The sequence below is a fragment of the Schistocerca nitens genome, chromosome 7, assembly GCF_023898315.1.
Source record: "Schistocerca nitens isolate TAMUIC-IGC-003100 chromosome 7, iqSchNite1.1, whole genome shotgun sequence".
Lineage (NCBI taxonomy): Eukaryota > Metazoa > Arthropoda > Insecta > Orthoptera > Acrididae > Schistocerca > Schistocerca nitens.
In genome coordinates this window covers 361,488,007-361,496,340 of record NC_064620.1, presented here as the reverse complement: position 1 = coordinate 361,496,340, position 8,334 = coordinate 361,488,007, and the positions used below count along the sequence as shown (strand labels likewise).

The 8,334-nt window shown below is 41.0% G+C and overlaps 1 protein-coding gene across 1 annotated transcript in view; it reads left to right on the top strand.

The window, feature by feature from the left end:
• The first annotated feature begins 210 nt into the window (after window positions 1–210).
• LOC126195634 (odorant receptor Or2-like) overlaps window positions 211–8,334 on the top strand; it is a 79,051-nt gene continuing 70,927 nt past the window's right edge. Inside the window, exon 1 of the mRNA XM_049934258.1 lies at window positions 211–246. The gene's annotated coding sequence lies outside the window, so the exon portion shown is untranslated. The remainder of the gene's footprint in view (window positions 247–8,334) is intronic.

Genomic DNA, 8,334 nt, shown 5'->3' with positions numbered 1-8,334 from the left:
GCTCTGGCCCTTTTCGGGAATCGCAAGAAAATGCGCCAAGTCGTAATACGGAAGTAATAGTTGGGCGCGCCGCGTTTGTCGGTCGACTTGATTAAAACGAGATTAAATCACGGAAGGGCAGCCACCAGACTCACGCACCAGAGCTCTTAAATAGCTGTACAGGAGGTGGGAGCAACGACGTGTCCCTGTCGCAGCTGCCGGGGCATCCTCGACATTTGCTGTGCTCCTGCAAGTAAGGCCAGCGAGGTAAGAACGTTCTGTATTTTAAAGATACGCGCTATATTTACACCATAGAATCATTATTTAGGGTTTTTAGTCTCTAAACGAAAATAAAATAAAATTATAATCTGTCAGTGACATTTAGAATACGTCATCCTAAGGCCTCTCATACGAAATATGATATAATAGTTGATAAGACCCCTGTATGGTCACAATGAAATTTCTTCAGAGAAAGTGAAGAGTCAAGCAGTAAATGATAACATTTTTAGTATTGTTGTTTCTGTGGATCACAAAATTCCGAATGTACTCTCGAGTAAATGTATTGACGTTCTGTGAAAAGCTACAATATGAAGTAGGTCCATCATTATTTACCAAGTTTTAATTCCTGTCTGTACTTCCTGATATTTATCACTCGATTTTACTTACATCTAAAATCTTACTCCGAAAGCCATTATGTGATAATCGTGTCCCTCCTTTCAATTCGAGGTTGGTGCATAGGAACAACAATTTTCGGTTTCCCTCAGCATAAATCTAAATTCATGCAAATTACTCGTTGTCTTAACGAGACTTGTAAATTGGATTCAGTAATATGTTCCTTGTCCCGTATATGACACTAGGCTCTCTGAATTTTGACAATAAGTTTGTGTGGGTCGCAAAGTGACTTATGGGCGAAGTTCCTCTATGCATCTTCACCTTTCAATCCGAAATAATTAGAATGCCAAGTGTGCAAAATATTACCCGTGTCGGACGTCAAAATCACTTTACTTCAACATATACAGAGACCAGACACTTTTTGTATAGTTTTATTTATGCCAAGAAGATTTTAATCCTTTCATCCACTTTCTGTTGCCGTAACACATTTACAGTTTAAATAAGTTAAATATATTTTCAGTAGGTATGGCACCGTAGCTCTTATATATTTGAAAAATGTACTACCGCCTTGAGTTGCTGGTAAAATGATTTATTTATACAACCAGTTTCAGTCGTCGGACCATCATCACTTTCATAAAACTATTCACAGCGCAATGTTATGAAAAGTCATTATGGTCAGGTGATAAAACCGAGTACAATACCATATCGTAACACAAATTACGTCGTCTGTGTGTGGTACGAAACTGTTCACAGCAATAACGCTGATTACAATTGTAACACAAATGAATACACTCCCTAGCACAATTTTTATAGACTGACGACGAAATTAATTAATTAATTACGATTAGATAACAGCGCATTATTCACGATTTTATATTCCACCTAACATGACGCTTTGGGTACTTTTATGAATCGGGTGATGGTCGGACGATTGAAACTGGTTGCCAACAGCTCAAGGCAGTAGTATGACATTTTTCAATTATAAAAGTTGAGAGCCACGCGGAGTGGCCGCGCGGTTGGTTGCGCCATGTCGTTGATTGCGCGGACCCTCCCGCTGGAGCTTCGAGTCCTACCTCGGGCATGGGTGTGTGTGTTGTTCTTAGTGTAAGTTAGTTTAAGTAGTGTGTAAGTCTAGGGACCGATGACCTAAGCAGTTTAGTCCATTAGGAATTCACACACATATAGATATTTGAACATAAGTATTGTCTTTTTCGACTGTAATAAAGTCTAGTTAAGACCGAACGTGTTTTGTTTTATTTCAAGAATATTCAGTGTCACTCTAAAAATATGGTTTTTCTTATAGCTTTGGATTGCTGGGACCATGAACAAATCTCATGCTTTGTCTTACTACGCATGTATAAACAGTATTAACTATTACCGTTTCTCACAGTTTTGTGTCAGTTATTCCATTCTTCAAGTTCTTCTACACATATGAGGTAGGTTTTATCACAAAGATTATTCATTAACGCCAAATATATTCACGGTTTTGACTTGTGAAGGACCACTGCCATCTCGTCATTTCGTGCAGTTTGTTTTCATGTGCGGAGTGCGTTCTGCTTTAGTTTCGTTCTTGTGATAACGAGAGCTTCTGGTAGAGTTCTGTGTATGTGAGTGTTTATACATATTTTCCACTGGTGTATGTGTGTGTGTGTGTGTGTGTGTGTGTGTGTGTGTGTGTGTGTGTGTTTGTCTGTGTGTGTGTGTTTGTCTGTGTGTGTGTGTATTTATACTTTTAGGAGCTGAAAAGCAAAGAAGACTACGTGTAATTCTTTTCATCAGTATAATGTTTTTATGAACGAAGTTAGAAATGTATTACGCCAGTTCATGCCATTGTATTGTAATGTGTTGTATGTTAACCGGGAGCCTAGAAACGACGGAGAGACTCCGTCCCCGCAGCAGCCACAGTGCTCCACAACCCCACGACGACTACCTCAGTCCACTTCAACCATCCGCCGCCCCACACCGAACCACTCTTTCAGGGTTAGTGTGCGGACGGGCCGCCGGTTGCCCCCCCCCCCCCCCCCCCCCGCAGGGAACGTCTCACACCAGTGTAACCCCTATGTTTGCGTGGTAGAGTAATGGTGGTGTAGCCGGCCTAAGTGGCCGTGCGGTTAAAGGCGCTGCAGTCTGGAATCGCAAGACCGCTACGGTCGCAGGTTCGAATCCTGCCTCGGGCATGGATGTTTGTGATGTCTTTAGGTTAGTTAGGTTTAACTAGTTCTAAGTTCTAGGGGACTAATGACCTCAGCAGTTGAGTCCCATAGTGCTCAGAGCCATTTGAACCATTTTTTGAATGGTGGTGTACGCGTACGTTGAGAACTTGTTTGCGAAGGAACCGCCGACGTAGTGTAGCTGAGGCGGAATGAGGGGAACCAGCCCGCATTCGCCAAGGCAAATGGAAAACCGCCTAAAAACCATTCGCAGACTGGCCGGCTCACCGGACCTCGACACAAGTCAGCAGAGCGGATTCGTGCCGGGGACCAGGCGCTCCTTCGCAGTCCGGAAAGCCGTTGGTTAGACCACACGGCTAACCAGGCGGGCCAGTTCATGCCATACTGTTTGCTGTATTTCTTCAAATTTCTTCAAGTATTTCAATCTACAGTCAGATAGCACACCTACATGGATAAATTAACGTCAACTCAGTTACATTTAGAATGATTTAAGTTGCTGGACGAAGATTTACACTCGTTCACATTTATCAAGTACTAGTTCCTTTTCTGAATTTCGTTACATTTTAAAACGTTCAAATTAAACACTCTGATCGAATTTATTGCCCTCTACTGTCAGCCTTCTAGTATCGCCATACATTGGTACAACCAAATTAATTTTGTACTAATTCACATGTTGCGCCGTTTTCCGGTAGATGCTAACAGAATTCACATTTTTGAACAGTTTAATGGTGGTCTGATAGCAAAGTCAATTGCGACAAAGGTAAAGTGCAAATTATTTTGGCGTTAGGGTGAAGCTCCGAGGCAGCCTAGTTGTTCACGCGTTCATGGAACAGTTAAGCACACTGAAGTATAACGTAATCAGAACTACCGCTAGCACTTGGAACAATCACCGTTCGCTGTTTATGAAGCAGCTGACAGCCGAGAAATGTATCAGGTGGTAACAGACCTTCACGGGAAACTGGTCGCATCTGACTAAAATGTTTCCCAATGTGTTTAAAAATTAAAGGCAATGCATATCTTTATTTACTAACTTATTTAAATAGACATTCTACGTACGTATTACGATAAGCATGGTATAAGCTACCTCTAACATAGGACATGATATTTAACTATTACTATAGCGCAGAAAAAAATCCACACCGTGTACGTACACTCTTGAGAAACAAATCAATAAATACGTTATAATAAAAAATGAGCGCTAGCAGTAATGGATACGACGGAAGCGGTTGGAAAGGAAAGGTTCGAGAAACGTGCTGACACACAATGAAGGTAGGGGAACGAAAGTGACGTGACTCATTGAGAAATAAACAGAGAAAGAAGAGTAACTGAGAAAAAGGAAGCATTAACTTTACTGTTTGACAGAGCACGTTTATTTTTTGGAGAAACGTTTCAAGGGCGACGAAAGGAAATGGATTCTAATGCGCAGCAGGGCAAACGCGGTGGTTTATACCAGAGAGGGGAGGCAGCAGCAGAAAGGAAGTTTGTCTACGTTTCAGTTTTATGTGTACAGATGGGTTACTGGATAGGTGTTTCGACTGTGATAAGATGTCAGGTACTTACTCTTTGACGCCAGCTAATGTGGTACATGCACAACGAGAAGATGACGAGCTGAACGTAGCGCATGATAGTCACACAGTTTACCTCGTCGAAACTAACCAACCGGCCCATATGAAGCACTGACATTAGTAGACAGATATAACGCACACAAGCATTTATGGTTAGTACTAAACGACTGCTGTTCTCACTGTTTTTCCCACCTAGGATTACTCCACAATTAAGAGGTTCGCTAGAACGAATGACTGCGTAATTTACGTTTCATATCCTGTAGAAATATGTCCCTGAACTTTCTGTGGGCATAAGCAAGGAAGTCTTCCTGCCGGTAGTGGCAAAAGTATTTTCTGCCCATTTGAGTTGCGCGTCCTAAGTTAGATTCACATTGTTCACTGTTTCCCGATGTATTGGAATACAGTCGAAAAGCATAGGAGGCAGTCGTTCGCGGACTTATGAACAGCTTAATTTCTTATGGGATACTGAACAAAACAGTAAAGTTAAATCATGTTTTGGATGCCGTTTCGAGGAACCATCATACCCTTTCCAGCTCTTTATGGTAACCTCAATCCCAATGATTAGGCTACTTATTTTGTTGAAGGAATCCATATTCCACTAGGAAATGAAACGCTGGATATAGGTGATTATATTCACTAAAACCTCAGCACCACATGTCTTCTACAGGTTTCTACAGAATTGCAGGTACACATAACTTAAATCATATTTTTGCCATCGTCACAGAGCTTTCTTGTGACATTATTTGCCAAACATTTTTTCTGTGATATTTTTCACACAAACCGAGGTCGGCTGTGTTATGCCGGTTTCAGTAAAAATTCCCGTTCATCCATTCAGACTTAGGTTCTCTTGAATCGTCAATGAGAAATGACGTTATGGTTCCTTTTCTAAGAGATCACATCATTTCCTTCCTCACGCTTACCAACCAGATTTTTGCAGTGTCACTAATAACATTATTCCACATAGGACCCAAAAATCCTAACCTTCCTTCCATCCATCTGGTATTTCTCAACGAACACCCCGAAACGCGTGCATCCTATGACGCACATCCCGTGTTTACCACAGAATCTTAGCCATACTGAATCAGCAGTACACCAGTTTCAATGCAGTCGAACAAATTTTCTCTTCCGTCGATGGGCAGTAGGTTACAAGAACGGGGAATAGCTTCCTTTGTTGTTCCGTCTGTATCGCAGTTCTCTGATCAGTCTTTTATTTAGATGTAGAGCTGTTCCCCTTGAGTTTAGCGTTGTTGACTTAACCGTTCTCGTAAATCCCTTTTCCGGCGATTACCATGGATATTGTTCTTACCATGACTTATGACAAAGCACAGGAGCGTGATTTCTTTACTACAGATTTATTGAGGGTTTTTTATTATGAATTCCAGCTCTGTTTCCTCTAGATAGAAGTAAAGCATTGAGCTGAGGTTGATAGTTTGCGTCTTGCGTCTCTTCGCTTCCAGAAGACATTACATAATGTTCGACCCCCCCCCCCCCTTAGTAAACAAAATATGCACTTACTGAATATCGAAAAGCATTTGCATGGTTCCTGAACTTTTCTCAGCAAATTCAAGTCAATAGAGAGACAACGTCAGAAATGAAATTATAAATTAGTCTATCTCAAGAAATATTTATAGGACTCTTTCTGTTCACATGTACATACTTCATCCACATTTGTAGCTCTCTGATGGAATCCACAATAACTGCCACACATCGCCATGCAATATTCATTCATTTTGCCAACATTTCGAGGTTAATTCTATTTAGCGTATACCGGGCCCATTTGGTAGGAGGAAAGCTTCGCGATTGTCGCGCTAGGAAGGTGTTATTTGTCTCAATGTAGTCATTGGGTACTCTTTGCCAGCAGAAGGAGGACGGTGAATCCCATCTGCAAGAGAAGGTTCCCCTGGCAGCTGGGCAGTTTCTGCAGACATAAGGCTGTACGTTTGCCAACAAGTACCTCCTTCTCCTAGCCTTGAGTGGAGGCCACCACGCTGCCACTACCATTTCCAGAGAATAACTTAGTACGTCATTTTTGCTTGTTCTGTACAAACTTCTATAGATGAGGAGGGTTCGTAGCTTTCTTTCCAAACTTTGGTCTATAAAATCGAATTTAATTCCTCGACCTCCATGTTCATCTCGAGAAAGCCGACCAAACAATACGAAACTGCTTCATCCCAGTATCAACATCCTTTTTGTTAAGTTACGTTCTGTACACAAGTAGTGGGAATTTCTGCAGCGTTCTTATATTTTTTCATGAAATAACTGATATTCTCTTTCTTCATATTGGCAATAACCATAGGTCTTCACCTTCATATTGACTTTTTCTAAAAGTAGGGGATTGTGGAGTGAGATCTTATTTCGTGGTCGTTCAGTCACCAACTGCAGTGAGGGACTCTTTGTCTCCTGGCCACCGTTTGGTGCTGATGGGCAGATAGTTCGCAGATTTGTGGAAATTTAAGTGTCGTAACTGCGGTAACAGATACGTATTCTGAGCAGCTCGTTACTTGATTACGATGCCATGCAAAGTGTGTTGCTTAATTTTGTTATACTTTTTGCCATCTTGTTGTATCGTCAGTTTTGATTTGTTTGAGCTGCCAAGATGAGCAAATGCTGATGCACTTTCCCATATAGTCTTCCACGCTCTTTGGCACCTCTCCACAGTATTAGCATCTGAGTTTTAAAAAATTTGGTTCTATGTCAATATTTATTTCAATTTTTGTCGAATTACAGCAAATGAATATCTGTTAACCTCAGTCTTGACTTACACTCCAAGAATTCTTCACATTCCCCCATAGGTATTCCATGATTAGGCTATCCTCTAATAATAACTCTTAATCAGGCTGATCTCACTGTAACGGCGGTACAGATGTGCACAGTAGCCACATCCAGTGATTAGCTATATTAAGCTATCAGAGAACAAAACGGGCATTACACTTGCCAGTCTTGATCAAAGATTTATTTTATAAAGAGAATTGTATTTATGCTGCTTCACTTGGATCCAGACGGGGCCATAACTTACAACGTTATTATTAGAGAGATAAAGTGAAGGAAGGATAACAACATGTCTTGTCGAGGACGAGATATTACTGACTTAGGTCAAGCTCGAATAGGAAAAGGATGTGCAGGAAGTCTGTTGCGAGCCTGTCAAAGGAATGACCTTGGCATTCAGGTGAAGTTATTTAGCAAAAATCCTGTTATCAAAATCTAGGAGACCAGGCAGGGATTTGAATCCGCTCCATGTCAGCGCGAGGGCTAATTTTTATCCGTTTCATTAACTCATTCGATGTGTGCTGGCTAAAGATGTTGGGAAACTGTGAGACAGTAATGAGAAAACTGAAGATGGTAGTGACTGTCAGCTGACCCTCAACTCAGATTAGTGTAATGTAATATGTTTGAATATTTCAGAATACCTGTAGGCTACGCGATCGATGACTACCCACTGCAATTTGACGCATGTGTCAGATATCAAAGAAATAGTATCCAGAATGATTTAACGTGTCATGACTACATAAATCCATCGTTTGGGTAGTGAAAACCGGCTGAAATTTATTTTCTCAATAAAAAAACCCCCGTGAAAGAGGTCCCTTGCAAAGCCGTCATCACAGCATTACCTGCGTATTTTTCGTCGAACTAGAACAATTAACTGGAAACAGAGGAACTTCTGCTTTATAACTCATTCGAAAAATTGGTTGCGTACAAAGTATTCAATTTTTCTCGTAGTACAAAAATATGGATTTAGAAACTGTACTTTATGTCATAAAACAGAGAGTTGCTACGTGTCTCACTGAAAGCAGTGACGTCCAAGCAACATATGTAATATTGTCTTTTACGCCCCAGTCATTCACGCGACTTTGGCTTTTACTGTATTTCGATATTTCAGCCGAAATTATTAACCCTGTGCAAGAAAAGGCATGAGGAATCAAGTCAACAGCGAGCACAGCTTTAGTACATTCTGATTGTTATTTATTCCTATAATAAATAGAAGAATCAAAATACACGTCGAAAACAAC